Here is a 25,910-nt window from a genome sequence, read left to right on the forward strand (position 1 = left end):
TATTCTAATTGTTGCATCTTCATTTTGTGGGAATTTTGTAAATGTTTTTACAATATGTTGACAAGAGACGATATTTTTTCCCAAAAGAAGCAATTATATATTACACGTGTGGTTCACTGTATACATTGTTGAATATTTGTGGGCTTTCTTAGTGAAATCCTGCCTAACCCTTCCAGAATAGTAGCCCTTTCATGACTTCCTTTCTGCATTCTTGGCAACATATTGTCTACAGCTGACTCAATGGTTTCCTATCTATGTGTCTATCCCTAATGCCCTGTCGGCCTTCTGCACGTCCGCGGAAGGAAAATTATTTGACACGCAGCGGTACTGCGTGAACCGCTGAAGAACTACACCTCCCATGAGCAGGAGTGGCATGGCGGCAGACGCGCGCAGAAGTGGAAGGCTTCATAGAGCACTTCCGCCCTGGCGGCGGTGCTGATTATTCTGTGTTCGCAAGCAACGACAGAGACGGGAGAGTCTGTTCCTGTTCCCGCTTTTGTTTGTTCCGGTGATTGCAGGCGGAAAACTTCCCACTGCGACGTAGACACAGCGGCCATTCTCATAGTTCCGGTGAGGCGAAACCGGGAAGACATTTCCATTTGGCAGGCTCAAATCAGTACGGTAAGGGTGCAGTGCACCAGTGGGATTCCCTAAACGGCCACCCTGGGCTTGTGAAGGTCGTGGGGGAGACATACAAATACCCTGCAAACTCGGAGGGGTTGTAAGGCTCGAGGGCACCAGGAAGTCGCTTCATTCTTTGCCTGTTATTACGTTCAGTGCACTAGGTGTCCCTCCTCGTTGGCGAGCCACACGTTTGTCGGCTCTTGCGAGTAGAAGGGATACCAGTGCCGGGGCTACGCAGATAAAACCTGATAATAACGCTGTTTTCTCCATCTTAGTGTTACGTGTAGGTTCTGGAGTATTAAGAGGCCTTGTCTGACTGGTCTCAGGTTCTTGGGCAGAGAGAGTGATCTGCACCTAGGAGCCACACGTATCCTTCTTTTTCTTTACAGGTGATTACCCTTAACACTGGCACTCACACACGAGGTCAGGGTAGAGAGAGTGATGGGGACACTAGGATTATAACGTTGTTGTTTTCTTGTGTCTTTTCAGGTCTCCTTCTCCGCTGTCCCCTCCCTTTCCTTCCTTCGCTCGATCGCTTCACTGATCTGCGCTATAATAGCCCTCAGACTTGAAGCTATCGAGAGGTGGACCATATTGAGCATCGATCCAATCCCGAGGAGTCGAAGAGCACAACAGAATAATCGGCCCATGGGTTTTAGTCCTCCTGATCGAATACTTTGCTTACGTATGGCTACCCTTGAGGATGTGGTGGCTGCTTTACAGATAGTGCAGCAAGAACTGGCAGCCTCCAGAACAGAAACAGCGAATCTACAATCTAAGGTAGACCACTTACAAAGGAACCCTTTCGATGCAGGGGGGTCTTCCCTGTTTCAGACTCATCCCATTACAGTCGAGGTACCCACGCCAATCCCTTTAGCACCCCCAGAAAGGTACTATGGAGACGCTAACAAAATACAAGTCTTCCTGACGCAGGTCATGTTACACTTTAAGTGCAAGGCTAAGGCATTTACCACCAATCAAGCAAGGGTGGCATTCCTTATTTCGTATCTGGCAGGTGATGCGGCTCTGTGGGCAGTCCCGTTGGTTCAGAGGGATGACCCGCTCCTTTACGATTGGGACTCATTTAGAGAGGAATTCAAAAACATTTTTGACCGTAGGTCCCATACCCTCTCTGCAGACCATGAATTGCTCGAACTGCGACAAGGAAACAAAGAGCTAGTGGTATATCTCACCACATTCAGGCGCCTAGTGGCAGAAACCAAATGGCCTGAAGACAAGCAGTTTGCCATTTACTATCCAGGATTGAGAAACGACCTAAAAGATATCATCGCTCAGATTGATCACCAGCCGACAACATGTACGGAGCTTATCAACTTGACCCTAAGATTGGAACACCGTATGAGCGACAGGAAGAACGATACTCGGAAGAAGGAACGTGTACCCCCACGAACTGAACGTTTCAACACCCGAGAGCCTCCTCGATGTTACACGGAACCTATGGAGATAGGAGCAGTACGTGCTCCACTTACCGTGGAAGAAAGAAACTCAAGAAGGAGGAATGGGCCGTGCCTCTATTGTGGGAAAAGAGTGCATTTTGTCAGAGACTGCTTACAGAAACCCCAGAACCCACAGGAGAGGGGAAAGGAGGCAAACATCTATGGCAAGAAAACTCCGGAAAACTAGACAGCTCGGGGGACGTTGGAGGGAAGCTCTCGAGCACGACATATCTACCCTCTTTGAGTGCTGAAGAAATGAACCGGTTTTTCTATATCCCGATACACATTCGAATCGGCGACGAATGGAGAGCGGTCCAGGCCCTGGTGGACTCCGGAGCAACGGGTATTTTTATGGCTGACTCTGTAGCCCATAAAATGGGGGTTCGTCTATTGAAGAAAACTGTACCAGAAATCGTGATCGCCGTGGATGGGCGGATGCTGGATTCCGGACCAATTCAGTACATCACAAACATGGTGGAAATCAGATGCAACTCACACCATGAAGAAGTAATGGAGTTCAACATAATATCGTCCCCCCAACATGGGATTATCCTGGGCCTCCCATGGTTACAGAAACACGACCCACGGATTAGTTGGGTAAACAAGACACTCCATTTTGTCTCGGATTACTGTTCCAACCATTGCTTCAACAAGGGGGCACCACCTGCACAGACGCGGCCAGCAACGCATTGGATCGCGACGGCTGCCGAAAAAGATACCATCCTACCCAAACAATATGCCGGTTTCCGTGATGTGTTTAACGAAGTGCACGAAGAGACCCTGCCGCCCCATCGACAGTACGACTGTCAGATCGATTTTGTAGCCGGAGCTGTAGTACCATGCGCATGAATATACGCCCTTACGGAAAAGGAGAACGAGCATTTGAGGAGTTATTTGGACAAATACCAGGCATTGGGGCTTATACGCCCTTCCAAGTCACCGGCAGCCTCCCCTCTGTTTTTTAATCCGAAAGCCAATGCATAGACTTGCATAGACTTCAGGGCTTGAACGACATTACGATTAAGAACCGATACCCTCTTCCCTTAATCCCAGTTTTATTGGAACAGATAAAGAAGGCGGTGATTTACACCAAGCTAGATCTTAAGGGAGCCTACAACCTAGTGAGGATGAGAGCCGGAGATGAATGGAAAACCGCCTTCAAAACAAGATACGGGCTATACGAGTATCTAGTGATGCCATTCGGTCTCTGCAACGCCCCTGCGGCCTTTCAGTTTTTTCTTAACGAAGTGCTACGCAACTTCATGGACAAATACGTCGTTGTTTACATCGACGACATTTTGATTTATTCATTTTCCAAAGAACAGCACATCCAACAAGTAAGCACGGTTTTACAGGCATTGCGCAACAACAAGCTGTTCTGTAAACTTAGTAAGTGCGAATTTCATGTGGACATTGTCGAATTCCTGGGTGTTATGCTTACGCATAGAGGGCAGGTGATAGCAGAAAGGAAAGTACAAGCAGTGAAAGAATGGCCAGAACCACAGAACGTTTGGGACATACAGTGCTTCTTGGGATTCCCCAACTTTTTCAGGAGATTCATTGACCAGTTCTCCAAGACAGTGACTCCTATAACTAAGTTATTACGAAAAGTTTCAGTGGTCCGACGAAGCCCAAACCGCCTTTGATGAACTAAAAACGGCATTCGTAACCGCCCCCTTATTGGCACATCCCAATCCGGAGAAACCCTATATAGTGGAAGCAGACGCTTTTGAGGTTGCCATTGGAGCGGTCTTGTTGCAAAGACACGACGCCACGGGACAGTTGCATCCCATAGCGTTCTTGTCCCGGAAGCTGAACGAGGCGGAGATAAACTATACCGTAGCCGAGAAGGAATTGCTGGCAATTAAGGAAGCTTTCACCGAGTGGCGCCACCTCCTCTTCGGAGCCAAAGAAAGAGTAACGGTGTACACCGACCATAGGAAGCTGCAGTTTATGAGGTCCACAAGGCACTTAACACCGAGACAGCTACGCTAGATGCTCTTCTTTGAGGAATTTGATTTCGTTGTAACCTACCTACCAGGGAAGGAGAACAGGAAGGCGGACGCCCTCACCCGCCAGGAATCCAGCAGAGAAGAAGAAGAACGTGTGGAACACGCCATCATTCCCCCACATAAAGTCGTGTGTGCCCCACAAACCAGCGATTTCCTACAGAAAGTGGCCAAAGGAACCCAGACGTGCACATGGAGAACATGGCTGAGATTCCACACAGAGTGCAAGGGAAAACAAGGCATTGTCCTAAAAGGACACATGATGTTGGTACCCACGAAAACCCTGCAGAAACAAGTGTACATACCAAGTTCTGGACACAATGGGGTATACAAAACCTTAGAGCGGATCGAACGACAGGTCTGGTGGCCTAGTGTTCGAAAGGACGTTACACAATGGATCAAAGAATGCGATACATGTTCTCGAATGAAGACAGACCACACCAGGCCACAAGGATTGCTTCAACCCTTACCCACACCCATGGCTCCCTGGGAGCACATTTCCATCGACTTCATCATAGGACTTCCTAAAGACCAAGGGTATGATACAGTAATGGTAGTGGTTGATTATCTCACTAAAATGGGACATTTCATTGCCTGTCACCAGATACCCTCAGCAGGGCTCTTAGCAAAACTACTGTTGCTACACATAGTCAGATTGCATGGCCTTCCACATCGTATAGTGTCCGATAGGGGAACGCAATTCACAGCTCAGTTCTGGAAGGTGTGGTGTAAGGCTCTACAGATTCAGGTGGCTCTCTCTACAAGCTTCCATCCCCAAACTGACGGGCAGACCGAAAGGGTCAATCAAACCCTTAAACAATACCGAAGGTGTTACATAGATTCCACAACTGAAGTCTGGGTGGATAGGTTGTGGGTGGCAGCAGTGGCTTATAACAGTGCCATACAGAGTTCCACTAAAACCGCCCCCTTTTATAACACATACGGGTTTCACTAGAGGTTTCTTCCTTTGCTGCACCCAGGAGGGGATACCAACATGCCCGAGGTACACAACAGGGTAAAACACATTCAGGACATGTTAAAAAGAACCCAATCTCAGCTGCAGGTAGCCAAACAAAAATATAAACAGGGGGCTGACAAACATCGTAGAGCAGGCCCCACATACCGATCAGGTGACATGGTGTGGTTATCCACAAAAAATATCCACTTTAAACGACCATCAATGTTCAACCCTAAGTTTATCGGACCTTATAAGGTGGTTAAACTGATCAACCCTGCGGCCGTGAAACTAGCCCTGCCGGCTTCTATGCGCATACATCCTGTGTTCCATGTATCGCTCTTAAAGCCCTTGGTCACACCCATGAAAAAGAGACCACACCCTGTGTGGATAAACAATGAGAAAGAATACGAAGTCGCAAGAATCTTAGATACCAAAACAAGAGGCCGAAACAGTTTGTATCTAATATCCTGGAAGGGATACGGGCCAGAAGACAATTCCTGGGAACCAGCTGGTGCCATACACGCCCCTACTTTACTTGCCGCGTTCCATAAAAAGCATCCCCTGCCACAGAAAGGAAAGAACCCCACGTAAAGAGGGATGTACTGTCAGGATCCCTAATACCCTGTCGGCCTTCTGCACGTCCGCGGAAGGAAAATGCTTTGACACGCAGCAGTACTGCATGAACCGCTGAAGAACTACACCTCCCATGAGCAAGAGCAGCAGGGTGGCAAACGCGCGCAGGAGCGGAAGGCTTCATAGAGCACTTCTGCACTGGCGGCGGTGCCGATTATTCTATGTTCGCAAGCAATGCCATAGACGGGCGAGTCTGTTCCTGTTCCCGCTTTTGTTTGTTCCGGTGATTGCAACAGGAAACCTTCCCACTGCGACGTAGGTACAGTGGCCATTCTCATAGTTCCGGTGAGGCGAAACCGGGAAGACATTTCCATTTGGCAGGCTCAAACCGGTACGGTAAGGGTGCAATGCACAAGTGGAATTCCCTAAACGGCCACCCTGGGCTTGTGAAGGTTGTGGGGGAGACATACAAACGCCCTGCAAACTCGGAGGGGGTGTAAGACTTGAGGGCTGCAGGAAGTCGCTTCATTCTTTGCCTGTTATTACGTTCAGTGCACTAGGTGTCCCTCCTCGTTGGCGAGCCACACGTTTGTCGGCTCTTGCGAGTAGAAGGGATACCAGTGCCTGGTCCTAGGAAATACATTTTCTGATGCTGTCAAAAAACGTGTGGGTGAGATACGAACATGATGTGGCATGAGCAAAGACTGTCTGTATGTTCCGCCTGAATTTTTCGTCGACCGATGGGCGTGGTCCCATCTAATCTCAATGGATGAGAGATAACTAATCATTGTGTTTTGTTGTGTTTTCTTAGCAGGGAATTGTGGGTGAGATGAGGCAATCTCATACAACCTCTGTGACGTATGATCAGAGATAAATCTGGGTAGGTCAAACAAAGAGCAAGGGTCACACGGGGACCGGGGCTACACAGATAAAACCTGATAATAACGCTGTTTTCTCGATCTTAGTGTTACGTGTATGTTCTGGAGTACTAAGAGGCCTTGTCTGACTGGTCTCAGGTTCTTTGGCAGAGAGCGTGATCTGCACCTAGGAGCCACACATATCCTTCTTTTTCTTTACAGGTGATTACCCTTAACACTGGTACTCACGCACGGGGTCAGGGTAGAGAGAGAGTGGTGGGGACACTAGGATTATAACGTTGTTGTTTTCTTGTGTCTTTTCAGGTCTCCTTCCCCGCTGTCCCCTCTATTTCCGTCCCTCGCTCTATCGCTTCACTGATCTGCGCTATAATAGCGCTCAGACTTGAAGCTATCGAGAGGTGGACCATATTGAGCATCGATCCGATCCCGAGGAGTCGAAGAGCACGACACTATGAGGTTTTGTGAGCACTGTAGGCGGCATGCTGGCTATGCTTTACATAAATGCAAATGGATACTGTTAGACTTGGTCTTTGCTGCAGAGTAATCCCATATGTTGCCTTTCTTTTCCTTCCCTTGCTGCACTCATTTTTCCTGTCTTTTAGGACTCTGTGCACTTTACCCCTTCTAACCTGTGATAAAGTGCTTGTGGTCTCTAAAACATGTTCAAATTGGCCTACACCTGATTGGTACATTTAATTTGACCTTGTCAGTAAATTACTTCCCTTTGCAGCATAGCTCCGCCTGGCAGCTCTTGCCCCCTGAACTTTCCTGGTGCTGTGTTCGAGACACCTGATCCCTGGTGGTCCAGTGGGGTGCATCGCTGTGTTTCTGCTTTCTGCATTTTTGCTCCTCTGCTCTTTTTTCACCTTCTTTTTCATCTACCTTTTGCTTTTATTATCTATTATTGCTTTCTTTCTCTTTCTGCTAATTCTTCTCTTTTTTGCCTTTTTCCCTTTCCGTGCCTTAGCCGCTGCTCGTCCCCCACTGCCTGACCCACTCCAGTGCCATTTTCTCACTTCCAGCTTCCCGCCTCCTGCCTACCATCTGTCCAACCCTCGCCAAACATTACTTAATAGCTCCCGCTGAGCAGTGAAGGAGCAATCTTTTAAACCTTGTCAGTAAATTGCTTCCCTCACTGCAAAGCTCTGCCTGGTAGCTGTTGCCCCTAACTCGACCATGCCCTGTGTTTAAGGCCCCTGATCCCTGGTGTCCAAGGAGGGAGAATCTCTGCTCTGCTTCAAATCTCTTCCCTCTGTTTTTCTGTTTTCTGCCTTTCTGCTCTTTTTTCACCTTCCTTTTTATTATCTTTTGCTTTTCTTATCTATTATTGCTCTCTTTCACTTTATCCTTTTTCTCCTCTTTTTTGATTTTTTTCCCCTTTCTGGACCCTAGCCGCTGCTTGTGTCCCACGGTCCTGCCACCTCCAGTGCTATTTTCCCACTTCCTGCCTCCCAGCTGTCCAGCCTTCCCCAAACGCTATTAAATGCTGTCTGATTCGCAGGCATACAGCGGGTGCAGTCAGCTGTGCATTGCTGACGTGCCAAACATGTGCCAAAGGCAAGCTCGTCTGTGCCCGTCCATGTCTGGGCCGCACCCAGCGCCATACACCCTAGTTCCTAGACCATCTACCACTGCGACTCACGCACCCTCCACACCAGTCACACCGAACCACTCACCGCCTGCCACCTTGTATCACCGAAGAACACCTAAGGCCCAACTGCAACTGCACCTTTGCCAGCATCCACACACCAGCCCTACCAATCCCACGACCCGGAGGAACTGGACCCGACCTCATCAGGTGCATCCTGATGAGCACCTGTACCCTCAAAAGACAGGCCATGGAGATCTGGGACCTGCTTGACTCAATCTACCCGACATTGTCTTCTTTACGGAAACCTGCTTGAACCCCACCTCAGCTCGAACCTCACAACCACCATCCCCAAAGGCTGCAAAATCATTCACAAGGACCACGTCAACCAATTGGACAGAATAGTAGCCATTTCATGACCTCCTTTCTGCATTCTTGGCAACATATTGTCTACAACTGACACAATGGTTTCCTATCAATGAGGTTTTGTGAGCATTGTAGGTGGCATGCTGGCTATGCTTTACATAAATGCTAATGTTTGCTGTTAGACTTGGTCTTTGCTGCAGAGTAATCCCAGATGTTGCCTTTCTTTTCCTTCCCTTGCTGCACTCATTGTTCTTGTCTTTTAGGACTCTGTGCACTTTACCCCTTCTAACCTGTGATAAAGTTCTTGTGTTCTCTCTCTAAAACATGTTCAAATTGGCCTACACCTGATTGGTACATTTAATTTGACCTTGTGAGTAAATTACTTCCCTTGCAGCATAGCTCCACCTGGTAGCTCTTGCCCCCTGAACTTTCCTGGTGCTGTGTTCGAGACACCTGATCCCTGGTGGTCCAGTGGGGTGCATCGCTGTGTTTCTGCTTTCTTCATTTTTGCTCCGCTGCTCTTTTTTCACCTTCTTTTTCATCTACCTTTTGCTTTTCTTATCTATTATTGCTTTCTTTCTCTTTCTGCTAATTCTTCTCTTTTTTGCCTTTTTTCCCTTTCCGTGCCGTAGCCGCTGCTCGTCCCCCGCTGCCTGACCCCCTTCAGTGCCATTTTCTCATTTCCAGCTTCCTGCGTCCTGCCTACCAGCTGTCCAGCCCTCCCCAAACACTACTTAATAGCTCCCACTGAGCAGTGAAGGAGCAATCTTTCTAACCTTGTCAGTAAATTGCTTCCCTCACTGCACAGCTCTGCCTGGTAGCTGTTGCCCCTAACTCTACCAGGCCCTGTGTTTAAGGCCCCTGATCCCTGGTGTCCAAGTGGGGAGCATCTCTGCTCTGCTACAACTCTCTTCCCTCTGTTTTCTGTTTTCTGCCTTTTTGCTTTTTTTTCACCTTCCTTTTCATCTATCTTTTGCTTTTCTTATCTATTATTGCTTTCTTTCACTTTATCCCTTTTCTCCTCTTTTTTGCCTTTGTTTTCCTTTCTGTGCCCTAGCCGCTGCTTGTGTCCCAGAGTCCTGCCTCCTCCAGTGCTATTTTCCCACTTCCTGCCTCCCAGCTTTCCAGCCTTCCCCAAACACTATAAAATGGTGCCTGATTCGCAGGCATGCAGTGTGTGCAGTTAACTGTGCGTTGCTGACGTGTCAAACGTGTGCCAAATGCAAGCTTGTCTGTGCCCGTCCATGTCTGGGCCGCACCCAGCGCCACACGCTCTGGTTCCTGGACCATCTACCACTACGACTCCCGCACCCTCCATGCCAGTCACACTGAACCACTCACCGCCTGCCACCTTGTATCACCGAAGGCCTAACTGCAACTGCACCTTTGCCAGCCTACACACACCATCACTACCAATCCCACGACCCGGAGGAACTGGACCCGACCTCATCAGTTGCATCCTGCTTAGCACCTTTACCCTCAAAAGAGAGGCTGTGGAGAACTGGAACCTGCTTGACTCAATCTCCCCGATGTTGTCTTCTTTACAGAAACCTGGATCAACCCGACCTCAGCTCGGACAACCACCATCCCCAAAGGCTGCAAAATCATTCACAAGGACCACGTCAACCAATTGGGAGGAGGTATCACCAACGCACACAAAAACATCCTTTGCCTCACAACCAGCACCAGCGACCACTCACCTAACATGAAACACCTTCACTTCGAGATCCCAACCAATCTGAACACCACAGTTTATGGCACCCTCGTTTACAGACCTTCTGGAGCCCTTCACCCCTTCCGCGAAGCCATAGCCGACTTCATTACTCACCATGCTCTCACCTCATTGGACGACATCTGCCTCAGCAACCTCAATTTCCACATGTACAAACTTGACAACCACAATACCTCATCCCTACTGAAGAACCTCGCCAGCTTTGGACGTAAACAGCTGGTCATAATGCCAACCCACTCAGCAGGACACATGCTCAGCCTCATCCTTTCTCCATGCAAAAACATCTCCTTCAACCACACCTCCGAACCATACTGCAGCGATCACCACTGCGTCAGCTTCTCCTTCACCAAACCCACCATATGTCACTACATCCACAAAGATCCTAGCAGACGCTGGAACAAGGTCACCAAAGACCAGCTCAACACCTCCCTCAGCAAAATCCCACCATTGACATCCATGGACGCCAGCACCTCAGCACACAACCTCCACCACTGGATCTCCAACTGCACCAACAAACTGGCCCCTCAGGAAACCTTCGGCCAAGCAGTCCACCAAGAAAGCCAGTCTGTTCTCCCCCTCCCTCCAAGAGTCCAGCCGCAACTGCAGACAAATTGAGAAAATATAGAGGAGCAGCAAGATCATGGCCGACCATGCAGCCTTCAAATCCGCCGTCACCACACATCACCACCTCATCAGAGCAACAAAGAAAGCAGACATCCAAGAATGCACCAACGCCAATGCACACAACAGCAAAGAACTCTTCGCTATGGTCAAAGGGTTTGCCAGACCCAGCACAGAGACAGCAGGCATTCTGCCTCTCAAGACATCTGCAACAACCTCGCCACCTTCTTCCACCACAAGCTCAAGGAGATCTACAACAGTTTTGCTACACAACACTCACAACATCTAATTGCTCCAGACCTCAGCAGACCTTGGCCAACTGGGCCACCCTTACCTCGCACAACACCCTCAGGATCATGAAGAGCATACACTCCAGACCCACCTCCGATCCCTGCCCTCACCACATCTTCAACAGAGTTGGCACCTCGATTGCACCTGATCTCTGCAGCACCCTCAACTGCTGAAGAAATCCTCTGCTAACCTGATGTACCTCAAGAACTACAGATCCGGGGAGGAGCCTAGCGCGGTGACCAAGATGGCCGCATGAGCACAGAGCTCCCGCAACCCTCGTTCCCTCCGGCAATTATCCTGGAAAAATCCTGTGTCAAATATCCGGAATACTGGAGATGAACTACTGCTGAGGCGAGAGTCATTGTCCGGACTGAAATCGTACACCGGAGACCGAAGTTGTGACAGGTTGAAGTTTGCGGCCTATCCCCCGGGAGGTGCCCGGGTCTCGCGTTGGCATGGGCCCGGACACTAATTGAACAACAGCGGCCGTGTGCGGTGCGGATCATCGGAGGGGGGCTGTTTCCACTTTCACTTTCGTTTTCTCTCACAATTACGTGCCTCGGCCCGTGAGTGTCTTGGACAACAGTTGCCTCTAGCTCGGCCTGCATATGCATGGGCTTGCATCGGAGACCCGGATCCAGCGGACCTCGTGTCAATTGCGTGGCTGAGCGGCCTGTTTTTGACGCTGACTGTTCTGGGGTTAGGATGTCGACCAAATCGGAGGCCGACAAACAGAAGCCCAAGAATACCAGGCGGGGGGGCTACACCCAAACCAACAATATGGATCGCTATGCCCAGCAAAAGGGATCGCCAAGCGGACCGGGGAAGCTACAGGAATCATCGGGAGACGGCTCGGTCCCCGCACCGGAATTGACACTGCAAGATATTATGGGCGCCATTGAGGAGATGAAGTCCTCTATTGGGCAACAGTTTGAGGCCCTGGCACACAAAGTGGACACCATCTCAGTCGACGTTAATTTGCTCCGCGCTGACCTGGGGAAAACTAATGTGAGAGTAAAATCATTGGACCAAAAAACCACTAGCCTCACGGGGGACGTCTCTGATCTGCAAATAGAGGTCCGCACGCTGAGGACTACCAACGACCTAATTGCCCGCAAGATGGAGGATTTTGAAGGCCGGGCGAGGCGCAATAACGTGCGCATAGTTGGCGTTCCGGAGAAATCGGAGGAGCAATCGGCGGACCTGTTTGTCGAGGACTTGGTGCTTAACCATCTGGCGCCTAAGGGCCTCAGCAAGTTCTTTGCGGTCGAGCGGGCCCACCGAGTCCCGGGCGGGAGGCCCAAGGTGGGAGCCCCCCAGAGACCGATCATCGCCAGGATCTTCAACTTCAGGGACTGCGATGCCATTCTGCAGGCGTCACGGGGGTCCGGACCGGTTACTTTCCAGAACACTGCAGTGAGTTTTTATCCTGACTTCACCCAGGCGGTGCAGAAGCAACGGCAGAGTTTCCTGGGGGTCAAGAGGAGGCTACGTGAGAGGGGCCTGAAGTATGCCATGCTCTTCCCAGCCAAGTTGCGCGTCGAATACGAAGAACGAACCTTTTTCTTTGACTTGCCAGACGAGGTTGGGGAATGGCTCGACACATTGCCTCAGCGGCGGACTAGCGGGGATCATGCTGGCAGAGCGGAAGGAGGCCATGTCGCAAAAGAGTGAGGACTCTGGTGATCGACCATTCTGGTCAAGCTCGGGACAGTGGTTCGCTGATTTGTTTTCATTGCTAGCTATTGTCCGGGGGTGGCGAGGGCGCAATGGGATCTTTTTCCTCCTACGGGGTTTCTTCTTGTAGATTAGCTTCTGCTAGGGCGACAGGCACACTGCAAGTTGGGGGACTTTTAGGCTTATGCAGGGGTGCAGGGTGGGGGGTGGTTTGGGCTTGTTGGAGTGTTTGTTGTTGTTTTTCGTTTTGCAAGGTATCGCAATGCAAGTCTCGTGTGCTGCTCTCGGGGATGGGCGGGGGTCTCCTGCCAGTTTGTGATGGGGGTAGGGGTTTGAATATACTTAGTTGGAATGTTAATGGCTTGGGGGATCGTATTAAGCGGGGGATTGTTCTGCAATTTCTGAAGAGGTGCTCTCCTGACATAGTTTTGCTGCAGGAGACGCACCTGATAGGCAACACGTGTCATGCTCTCAATAGAAAGGGTTATAAATTCATTGCCCACTCTGGGTTTTCCTCGGGATCTCGGGGGGCAGGAATACTTGTTAGGACCTCGCTGCCGTTGGAGATTGATTCTACTACTGTTGATGAGAGGGGGCGCTTTGCGGCGGCTGCGTGGAGATGGGAGGGCAGGACACTGGTTTTGGTTTCTGTTTATGTCCCTCCTGGCCTGCAGGCCGCCACATTTGCCGACTTGGGGAGGGCCATGTTGGATCTCCCCGAGGGTGTGTTGGTAATGGGTGGTGACTTTAATGCAGTTGGTTCCGGATTACTAGACAGACATCCGCCAAGGGACCCCGGGGGGGCGCAGAGATGGCTCCCAGATTTTACTGATACACTAGGTTTGGTTGAGTGCTGGAGGCTGCTGCACCCCGCTCAGCGGCAGTATACTTTTCACTCTGGGGCGCACGGCAGTCTCTCTAGAATAGATTATGTTCTCACCTTGGCTGCCCACGCTTCCTTGGTGTCTGAGGCTAGGCACATGGCCAGGGGCATCTCCGATCACTCGCCGGTGTGGATTAGTATGGATTTTGGCCGTGGCGCGGCAGGTAGGGTTGCCCCTATTAACCCCTGGTATTTCCGTGACCCTAAGACTCGTGGAGCGTTGTTGAAAGCGGTTGATCTTTACTTTTCGGAGAACCTTGGCTCGGTTACCTCCGCGGTGTCTTTGTGGGAAGCGTTTAAAACAGTACTGAGAGGGGAGGCCCTCTCCTTGATAGCGGATGTCAAACGTCGGAGAGATGCGGAGGTGGCGCAGATCGAGGCTGAGATAGTGGCATTAGAGTCTGTCCTGGAAGACGAGGTTACGGCGGAAACACTGCATAAGTTGAGATTAAAACAGTCTGAATATAAAGCACTGGTGACAAACGCGGCTAAGGTTCTTAGCAGGGACCAACAAGGGCGATTGTATGATGTGGGCGACAAGGCTGGGAAATTAATAGCGTGGTTAGACAGGAAAGAACGAGTGAATAGAGTTGTGCCAGAACTACTGACGGATGGCGGGGATATTGTCACTGAACCCGATGGGATAGTCCAGTGTTTTGCGGACCACTTCCGCATGGTCTATACGTCTGTGTCGGACAAGCCGGAGGAAGACTCGCATGAACTGCTGCGAGACATTGCCCTGCCTTGTCTATCCGACGTCGACAGGGAGGACCTTGATGGTGACATCACCGCGGATGAGGTTGCAGTTGCTATCCGCTCGCTACGCCCGGGCAAGGCCTCGGGCCCGAATGGCTTGCCGGTCGAGTTGTATAAACTCAGACCGGATAAGATTGCTCCGTATTTGCGAGATATGTTTGTAGAGGCGCGGGAGCATGGGTGTCTTCCATTTGACCAACGTCTGGCGACAATAGTGGTTATACATAAAGATGGCAAGCCCCGGAACAGATGCGGATCGTATAGGCCGATCTCCCTACTCAACGCTGAGCCCAAAATCCTCGCCAAACTGTTGGCTAACCGTCTGATCAGGGTCATTGGGGACTTGATCCACCCGGACCAATCCGGGTTTATCCCACACCGCAACACTGCGTTGAACCTCAGGCGACTTCATGGCGTGCTCGCGAGGGTTGAGACGCTGCGGGAGTCGGCCATTTTGGTGTCACTCGACGCCACGATGGCTTTCGACACTGTGGAATGGCCGTATCTGTGGGCAGCGCTCACAAAATTCGGCTTCGGACCGGGTTTTATAGGCTGGATTAGGCTACTTTATGAGGAACCTTTGGCTAAAATCGCGGTGAACGGTAGGGCGTCATCTCCGTTCGTGCTTGGGAGGGGCACCCGGCAGGGTTGTCCTCTGTCGCCACTACTGTTCACTCTCGCCCTCGAGCCGCTGGCGGCATGGATTAGATGGCAGCCAGACATAAGAGGGATCCGATGGTCGCCAGACCACGAGGACCGCATTTCTTTGTATGCAGATGACATCTTGTTATACTTGACCTCGCCTCGGAAATCCCTCATAGTGGTCTGTGACATTTTGAAGTCTTTTGGTAGTAACTCGGGTCTCGCCATTAACTGGGGAAAGTCGCACCTATATGTTCTCAGTGGGGACACCCCTACCGTCCCGCGGGATTGCTCCATCCAGATCGCCCAGCGGGGCTTTCTGTACTTGGGGATATATATTTCCACAGACCCCTCTGTCCGATACGAGAAGAACCTCCTCCCTCCGCTGTCACGCTTGAGACGGGATGTTGCGGGTTGGAGGCGGCTACCGCTCTCCCTCCTAGGCCGCGCCGCATTGTTTAAAATGATGTCTCTTCCCCGGTTTCTCTACGCCTTACAGAACACCCTAGAGTTAGTTCCTGCCTGTTATTTTCGTGAGGTGGAGAGCCTCCAGCGTTCGCTGTTATGGGACGGTCGACCGCGTATAGCTATAGCAAAGTTGACCCTTCCATGGTATGACGGAGGGATAGCACTTCCTGACATCAGAAGATATTATTGGGCTACCCAATTGGAAGCGATCAACCATGGGGTTTACGGTCCGGCGTTAAACCCAGGGTTTACTATGGATCGGTGGCTGTTGCGCGGGGGTAATTACCTTAGGGAGCTGTATTCCAAATCATTGGATGGGTCCCTCACAGGACCGACCAAGACGGCAGTGCATGTGTGGAAGGCGGTTACAAACTCGTTGGGCTGGAAGGACAGACTTACCCAGGCTACTCCGCTTTTTGAATCCGATATCCTAGGGAAATTATGGCACACGAAAGGGTTTGAGAAGTGGACCTAATTGGGATTTCTAGAGTTGGGGATTTGCTGACTAAGGGTAAGGTGAAATCGTTTGAGACGCTGCAGACGGAGTACGAATTAGGGGGTACTGAATACTTTCGATATGCCCAGGTGCGTCACGCTCTGCTATCTGTTCGTGCCGAGGGGGAGGCCGTGCCTGAGTCTTCTCCTTTGGAGGATCGGATTCTGGATGGTCATATGCCGGAGAGTACAATCTCCTTGATTTACAAAAAGCTTGTAAATGTCCGGACCGACCTCCTCCTTGATGTGCGAGAACAATGGACTAGGGATGGTCTCGAACTGGACGATGAGGACTGGCAATATGCCGTCTCCTCTCCGAAGGAGGTTGCGATCCCGGCTAGACTGCGGCTGGTGCAGCTTAAGATACTTCACAGGGTTTATATCACGGGGCCCCGCCTGATTCATATGGGTTTCTCTGACGATGGCTTATGCAAGAGAGGCTGTGGGATGTTGGGCACGTTTCTACACATTATTTGGGAGTGTGGGGAGATCGTAGAGTTCTGGAAACAAATTCATGATGTGATGGAAGAGGTCACGGGTATCGCACTCTTCCCGGAGGCAAGACGATGCCTGTTGAATGTCTGGGGCCCTACCGACTATGATGCCGCTCAGACCCAATGGGTGACTCTAGGGAATATGGTGGCGAAGCGAGATATTGCGCAGCTGTGGGGATCCCAGAGACCTCCCACCTTGGTAACATGGATGGAAAATATGGAGTGGGGCATGTTCCGGGAGAAAACGGTGTACAGTGCCCGGGGTCGCCCTAAGAAGTGGCATAAGATATGGGGGCAATGGAACCACTATAGGGGAGATATTTGTGTGCCCCCGGTTGCTGAGATGCTCGATGTGCAACTTTCCCCCTAGCTCTACTCCCAACTATATACGTAAACTGTTCATAACCTGGAGTCCGTACCCCTGCTTTCCCCTCGCTTCTTTGGCGTGGTCTACCGCTCCGCTGATGGGAGTGGGACCTCGCCCCAGCTGAGAACTAGCGCATGCTTATTATATGCTTTGCCTTGCTCGTGTTTTTATTTTTTTTTGGTTTACATTAAAACTAAACCTTTGTTACTCCTGATGTACGGATATGGACCTTCCTACGTATTGTTCCCATCGTGCTGCCGAACCTCCAGGATGTCGGCTGAATAGCTGTGTACCATGTTGACGTAAATAAAGGTTTTTAAAAAAAAAAGAACTACAGATCCATCTCTCTGCTTCCCTTTCCAGCCAAAGTAATTGAGAAAACAATTAGCACCCAACTCCCCAAGTTCATCGAAACGTACCGCATCCTGGACCTCTCCCAATTGGGCTTTAGAAGGAACCACAGCACCAAGACCACTCTCCTTGCCACGACAGATGACATCCGCACCATTCTAGACAGAGACACAACTGTTGTCCTCATCCTCCTGGCCCTCTCAGCCGCATTTGATACCGTCTCCCACCACACCCTCTGTGCCGGCATCTGCGACAAAGCCTTAGAATGGATCCGTTTCTTTCTCACCAGCCAAACACAGAAAATCAGACTTCCACTGTTCAACTCAGAACCCACAGAGATCAGATGTGGGGTGCCTCAGGGATACTCCTGAGCCCCAACCTCTTCAACATCTACATAGCCCACTTGCAGCCATTGCCAGAATCCAGTGACTCATCATTGTCTCCTATGCCGATGACACCCAGCTGATTCTCTACCTCACAGACGAACACACAGCAGCCAAGCGCAACTTCCACAATGGACATCTGCCTCAATCTTAACTCAGACAAGACCAAAGTCCTTATCCTGGACACCACCCCCTCTGCCTGGGATGACTCCTGGTGGCCCGCAGTGTTTGGAACCCCTCCACACCCATAAACCAGTCATAAAACCTTGGCATGGTCCTGGATGCCTCACTCTTGATGAACCACCAAATCAGCAACGTTTCATCCCCCTGCATCCACACCCTCTACCTGCTTCATGAGATCTTCTGTGGATCCACACTGAGTCTAGGAAAACAGTCAAGAATGCACTTATCAGCACCAGACTCGACTACGGCAACGCACTCTGTGCCATTACCACCTAGAAACTCCAAAATAAACTGCAGAACATCCAGAGCACCTCCTCCAGACTTATCTTGAACATCCCACACCACAGCCAGATTACTGGCCTCCTGAGAGAACTCTGCTGCCTTCATATCAATAAAATAATTACCTCAAGCTCCTCACGCATTCCTACAAAGCCCTCCACAGTGCCAGACCTGCATACCTCAACGACCACCTCTACTTCTACACTGCCAGCAGATATCTCCGCTCCATCCAACTGGCCCTAGCCACCATTCCACAGATCCGCAAGACCACAGTGGGAGGAAGAACTTTCTCTTACATCGCTGCAAAGTCCTTGAACTCCTTGCTCTGCACCTCAGGCAAGCACTATCGCTTCAGACCTGGGTCATCGACTGAACCGCAGACCCCTCCCCCCAGTCATCGCCTTGAGAGCTTCTCAGGTGAGTAGTCATGCTTTATACGAAACCTGATTGATTGATTGATTGATTGATTGATTGATTGATTAAGTTTAATTTTATATCCCTTTAATATTAAAGTATGTGCACCAAGGGCCTGTGAATTAAATGCTACTAGTGGACAGCAGCACTCCTTGAGCTGCACTCTTAAGAAGCCCTCTAAGACACTGCTCATGCCTCCCACTGCAGCCTTAGTGCAGTTTTAAACTGATATTTCAATCTAGAAAAATAAACCTTATGCTAGGCCTAAACTCTGCTTCTTAATACTTGTTAGCCAACCCTAAGGTAGTCCCTTCGTCTCATAGGTCCAGGTGCATGACATTTGTCAGTCAATAAGTCTTTATTCGATTAACATCATAAAAGACATTCTATACAGGTTAAAAACGGTTCATATAAAATACAATTCATATTACAATACAAAATAAAAATTCTGAAATCATGTAAGATATTTCATGGTGAACAAATGATTAAGACATAATGACAAGCATAATAAAATACAGTGAAAGACACGCCAGTCTAACCTAACAGTCCATAGTGATGGCGCTAATTAAAAGCGGCTGAAACCTTATGGGACAGATATCACGACTTGAGTTTCCATACCCTAAGAATCCATGCCCAACTAATGAATTTGGAAACACCTATTACTACAGGTTTTGATGTGTCTGTTTTCAAGATTCTACTAGCAACATGTGCAGAACGTGTGCTCATTAATCTGCAAACAGGTCGAAGCCAAACACTTCGAGGAAGTAGGTAGGTTGGACAACAGAAAAGGAAATGGTCCATAGATTCGATCATATCTACACAAAAGGGGCACTTATCGCTACCAAGAGGACTCCAGATTTTGGTGAGTCCTCGCAGTGGTGGGGCGCCCACTCTAAACTGATGATACAGTTTACGATCAAAATGTTTCAAAATGGTATCCCAATAACCCTCATAGACAGACTCATCCTTAAAAGCAAAAAATGTGGCAGTCATTGAGGTGCCCATAAGGGAGGCAAATCTCCTATTCTTAATAAAGCACCAATAGGCATCCTTTAGGACATTTTTCGGCGGGAAAACTACAGTATCTGGGTTAGCCCAAGGTCACCCATCCCGAGGTCAATCAACAAGGTTTTAATACCAGACAACCAAGGTATCCTGTGCGAACCCTCCAGCCCTTTGACCTCCAAGAGGGCTTTAGCATAAATAGATAATTCAGGTGTAGTCCACAGGCGACGCCAAAACGCCAGGGGTCTATACCCTGCCAAGTCCTCTAGAGGCTGGATTCCCAGGTCATATAGTAAGGGAATGCGCGAAGTAGATTGCGGAAGCCCTATTGCTGACCGGGGAAATTTGTTCTGGGCAGTCATCAATTTGGACAGGTTACTAAAGCCCCAAATTTCAGCACCATATAAAATGGCAGGAAGAATCTTGGAGCCATAAATCTTCATTAGGGGAGCTATTGGTTTTGTTAAAGAATGTTTATGCTCTTTCAACAAAGCTCCACCTAATTGGGCATGTTTAAGAGCGAGAAGATCCAGCTGGTAAGACCAGCTGCATGTCTCGCTAAAGGTGACTCCTAGATAAGTAAACACAGCCGTTTGGTCCAAACTGACACCACCCAGACATACCCGCGCATTAATGTGCCTAGGGCCTCGAAAAACCATGAACTTGGTCTTCCCAACATTTATTTCCAACTCATGTTCGTGACAAAAAACCTCAAAGCGAGACAGGGCTGACTGCAAGCCCTGTCTCGTCTTCGAAATCAAAAGAGTATCGTCTGCGAACATGAGTAGGGGAATCTTCATTCCAGCCAGGGAGGGTGCATCGGTTGGGCTGTTGGAGAAATAGTTTATAACCCTATTAATAAATAGTGAGAACAAAGTGGGGGCGAGCACACACCCTTGGCGAACTCCTATGGACACTTTAAATCTGTCCGTCACCTCCCCTGGTTTGCCCCAACGAACACGGGCATACGTATTATCATGAATAATAACCAGGGAGGATACCAATTCTTTTGGCATGCCCATCTCCAAAAGTGCTTCCCATAACTTGACCCTCAGCACAAGGTCAAACGCGGACCATAGGTCCACGAAAGCCGCGTAAAGCTTACCACCCCCCAAGAAAACTTCCTTCCAATAAAGGAATACTACCCTAAATGCTTGGTCCAGGATCCCAATATGTGTACGAAACCCCGCCTGAAGAGGGGACAGCACGTTAAAATCAGTCATCCAGGATTGTATACGACCCAGTACAAGACGGGCTATAATTTTTTGTACTGTGTCAATAAGACTAATTGGTCTATAATTGGCCGGGACAGAGCGATCGCCTTTCTTATAGATCGGCAATATCTCTGCCCCAAGCCACGAGTCAGGGACAGCAGCACCACCCGCGAGGGCATTTGCCAGCACAGTCAGGTACGGGATCCATACATCTTGCTCCTGGATGAATAGATCAGCAGGGATACAATCGGGACCCGGGGCCTTACCACTCTTAATACATTTTAAAACGGACTTAACTTCACAGGGGGAGAATTCCAAAGGGTTTTCAACAACAAATGGACAAATGTTATTATTAGCCACCATATCACCAACCTTAAACTGTTCCTCGAAATACGCTACCCACTGCTGTGGCTCAACGTGGTTAGTGGGCCGAATATCCGAGGGGCAGTTGCCCCCTTTAAGAAGATGCCAAAATTGGACAATGTTACGGTCATGACAAGCCTGATATAGATCCCTCCAGCGGTCCTCATCCCAATTTTGCTTGGCCTTAAGTTGGGCATTTTTAGATGCAGACCTACATTTTTGAATGGTGGTGGGAGAACTAGATTTAATGGCCTGTATCAGGGCACTTTGGGCCAGTCTACAGTCCTTGTTGAACCACGTGCAGGATCTCAACTCTTTGCCTTTACCGATGGAAGGAGGGGTTCTAACAAAAAATGATTTAAGTTCTGCAAAGAGCATGTTATGAATATCCCGTATATTATCCATGATCAAATCTTGAGACTTCAACTGGTTGAGTGTAGCCATGGTATTGCTGACCAAATTTCCCGGGAAGTCTCACAAGTGGCGATTTTCGGCCATCTCACCCTTCTTAAATCATTTGTGAGAATAACATCCATAGAGGTACGGCCATCGAGCATAGTAGGAGGGTCAGTAAAACTATTGTCGTTAATACAGAGAACAAGAGGGTTATGATCACTCTCAACTCTACTTACTACCACCATATCATCAATGAGCGACCACAACTCCAGATTGACTAAAATATTGTCAATTCGGCTCCCAGTTCTACCATTATCAAAGGTCATCCTCCCCAACCTATCCGATTTTGTTCGCCCATTAACTTCTCTCATACCCTGGTTTAAACATAAGCCGTTCATGAACAGGGCAGCTTGTGTCCACTTTCTTACAGGTTCCAGCTCCAGCTGGGGAACACCCCAGAGAGAATCTTCATCCTCAGTGAAATCCCCGCTATCGACACCCAAGGGCTCAAAACAGACATTAAAGTCTCCAGCCACAATCTTATTGATGGATTTTGATTCGGACCCTAATTAGTTCTCCAAAAGGAGACAAGTGGGAGAACATTTACCTCCCAGGAGGCCCCTTACATAGATGTTTATTAGAAGGAGATTAAGGCCATTAAGAGATTGGACCCTGATGATCAAAATATCTGGACTATCGATTGGGACCTCTGCCACAGTGACACCCTCACATTGACGGACCCAAGTGGTTAAACCACCCATCGGTCTACCCCTATGGCCCTTAACAGCAGGTTTAAAAAAATTCAAAAAGCCTGTACGGAAGTGGGGGACCATTGCCCAGGTCTCTTGAAATGCCCATATCTCGAAATCGTCGATAAAAGTGGCCCAATCAGGAATATCAAGCCTGGACCCCAACCCTGCGATGTTCCATGAACCCAATTTCAGTGACGAATTTACAAAACCAGTTTCCGCCACTTGTCCTGGGACAACCAGGAGATCAGTCATTTTAGCAGAAAGAGGCTGTATAGAAACATAGAGGTTAGACATGCAGGAAGTAACACTAGGAGATGATAACATAATAATATCCGGGCTCTGATGACAAGAAAGACCCGGAGCCCCAGGATCTGTCGGTAGGGGACAAGCAGAGCTAGCCATACGTCAATCATTATCCTCCAGTGTTGAGAGGATATCAAAGCGATTAGTGGTCACAATGGGCAGATTAGACCTTACTGGAAGTATTGAGAAAGCACGATTATCCCGCATAGGCTGAATGCAACCTGGCTTATAAAAGAAGCCCAATGGGAGAATTTTAATCGAATTAAATGCTGAAGGTTGGTGGAGAGCGGCTTCCAATATATATTCGACCAAAGCCGGGGACTTAAAACTCAACACCACACAATCCCCAGGAAGGGACTTATAAGACTGACCAATCCAGTTGATGCGCCTAACCATGTTGAAATCATCAAACAAGGCCTTGCTATTCCCAATTTTAGAGCTCAAGTAATGCAGGGATTTATTCTTAAGGTTTGACCAATGTTCGTAGGTTCCTTCCAAGAGTGGTGGAACATTAGCAAAAACTATGGAATAAGGGGTGGCTTGGGGAGGAAGATGTAAGTTGGGAAGGGTTGTAGGAGCCCCTGCTCCCACCCCCTCATTACCAGCCCTATTACTCGGGGGGGGCGACTTTGCTCATCACAATAGTTGTTGTTACCCCTAGCAGTAACCACTTCCAAATCTGGATCGTAACCCTTCTCTTCCCCTATAGAAGGTATAACTGGCAAAACCCCCACTGACCTTGGTGGTCTAGCATTACCAACCTCATTGGTCACACCAACAGACGTCACCCCGTTTGACAGTGGGGGAGGCCCTATTACTGAGATCTTATCACCAGCGAGTCTAGCTTCTAACATATCCAACCTACCGGCTACAAGATCCAGTTTGTGGAGGACGGGGTCTAAGAGGCAAGCTAGATGGTCTTTAAGACTAACAAGTAGGGAATCCAGAAGAGGCTGAATCAAATCCTGGGTCAGGGGAGTAGTCTTACAGTCAGGACAATTCCCTTTAGCGGTAATCCCACTAGGCTTGGGATGAAGCGACACAACAGAAGGCTTACTAGTCCCTTGGCCGCTCCTGTTTTTACTAGAAACCTCTTTTTTTTTGCCTTTATGAGCCAACCTCCCTCTTGTAGTAACCCTAGGAGGGCTCTGGATAATAACACTGGCCTGGGAGGAATCCAATGACCCCGGATCAGGGAGAATGGGCAATGGGGGGATGGGGGTGCCATCAATTGTACTGGGATGACCAGAAACGGGTGAGTCATTCTGTAACTGGGCACAAGGGAGGGAAGAAGAAGCGGGATCTAAGGAGAGTCTGCATTCCACAGCTAAGATCTCAAGATTCAGTGCTGAGTCAGCTCGAATTAAATAATCATCTAATGTCCCCCCACCTTATCAACTGCCCTCCTTTTGGTCATGTTAGAGAAGGACAAAAGAAAACCGGCCTGCTCAGAAAGCGGCCCACCTTCCCCTATAGCAACACAACAACCTAAGGCAATGCGCAGCAACAAATACAATAGACTGAAGGTAATGAGTTCATCAAAGGGACAAATGCTGCATCGCCCACCTTCTCTGGTACACAGCGATTTGCCACTGGAAACAGCTTAGCAGGCGAGCCCTGCCCTGCCTCCTCCTGGCTCTGACGGGCTAGGACGGGCCCGCCCTTGGCCCGGGCTTCGCCCGGGCGCGGCCCGCGCGCGTCCCACGCAGCTTTTAGATCTCAGCCCTTAAGTAGAGCCCGGCAGGCGCCCGGACCAGGAAATTCTGGGTAGTGAAGTTCGATTACGTCCGTTCCCCTCACGGCCAGGATACAAGTTCTGGGTAGATTTTCTCCAGTACGCCATTCCCCTCACGGCAGCGTCGGTTAGCAAAAGTGGCACCAGGTATGAAGAGCGCGTCCCGCGCAGCGTTTAGTTCTCATCCCTTAAGTAGAGCCCGGGCGCTGCCTGATGACACTACGGCAGGCGCCCGGACCAGGGAATTCTGGGTAGTGAAGTTCGATTACGTCCGTTCCCCTCACGGCCAGGAAACAAGTTCTGGGTAGATTTTCTCCAGTACGCCGTTCCCCTCACGGCAGCGTCGGTTAGCAGAAGTGGCACCAGGTATGAAGAGCGCGTCCCCATTTAAAAATGAGGACATGTTGGATTACGTTTTACATGCCCCTGCAGTGAAAAATTACGTAAGTCATTTTTCACAGTCGTAAGGCCTTCTCAACCATAGGCTAACACTGAGTTGCCTTATAACTCTTAACAAATGCTAACTTCAGATTGGGAGCAAATAGAGAAATTATGTATACAACTGAAATTAATGTTATGTAATACTCTTTGATCGTAATGTCAGATTTTAAGTTATCATTTTGAAAATGGCCCTTTACTAAAGTTGGCATTTTTCTGTCAGAACCATCTGTGCCTTTCTGCCAGTGTCCTGGGTCACATGAATTTAAAAAGCTCTACTGTTAGAACGGCGGGACCGGCATCGGCCACGCCAAAAGTATGGCAGTCGAGCCGGCCCCCTCTGTTACAGCGGGGGGCGTGCCTCTCGCGCACAAAGTGACGCTGCAGGCGCGCCCCCGTTCCCCCATTGGCCCAGGCTCCACCCAGAAGTGTTTCAAGTCACTTTCGGGTCGCGACGATGGCCGAACGTCCGGCCAGCAGGTAGGACTGGCCGGACCGGGTATAAAGGGCCGGGGAGCCAGGAAACCGGCCTCTTGTTTCCTGGCTCCCCAGCTTGCCTCCCCACGCCTCGCTAGGAGGCGGTAACTTGTATTTTGTTTGTTTTCCAGGTCGGCGCTGCAAGGAGATCGGGACTACAGGCTGGGATCGTTATTGCGGGACCATCGCGAACGTCGCGTTTCTCGTTCCTCGTTGGCGGTCAAGATACCGGAGGTCGTGATCGGCGTCGTGAGTTGGGATCGCTTGGATCGCTTGCATCGCGTGGGATCGCTTGTATCGCCTTACGGCAGCTGGGGATCGCTTGAGGCGGAGCATTCGACGGCGAGATGGTTGAGGAACAACATCAGGTATCGGGAGGCGGTGGCACGACAGGGTCGTGTGGGCAACCACCCCTCCGGTGGCTGCTGGTTTTTATTGTGCACGCCCTGGTATTCGTGTGGGCGGTCGGCAGCGTTAGAGCGCCGTGGCCGAATGAAAGATTAGCGTAAGGTCATAATGCGCGCATTGGGGCACGCGTCCTGCTCGGTTTCTTCAAGTAGTCAGCTGATAGTTAAACGCTGGTTTGTATTTGGCGGGAATCATTCTGTTAGACACACGAGCATTGGGGGCAAGGTATTAACTGTATTAATCCCCATGAGATTTAGAATTGAAAGGGCTTCAATTGTGCCGGTTGGGGGGAATGTGTTTGAGCAGCTAAAGATTTCTGTTCCGGTAGCT

Source organism: Triturus cristatus, chromosome 4_1, assembly GCF_964204655.1.
Source record: "Triturus cristatus chromosome 4_1, aTriCri1.1, whole genome shotgun sequence".
Lineage (NCBI taxonomy): Eukaryota > Metazoa > Chordata > Amphibia > Caudata > Salamandridae > Triturus > Triturus cristatus.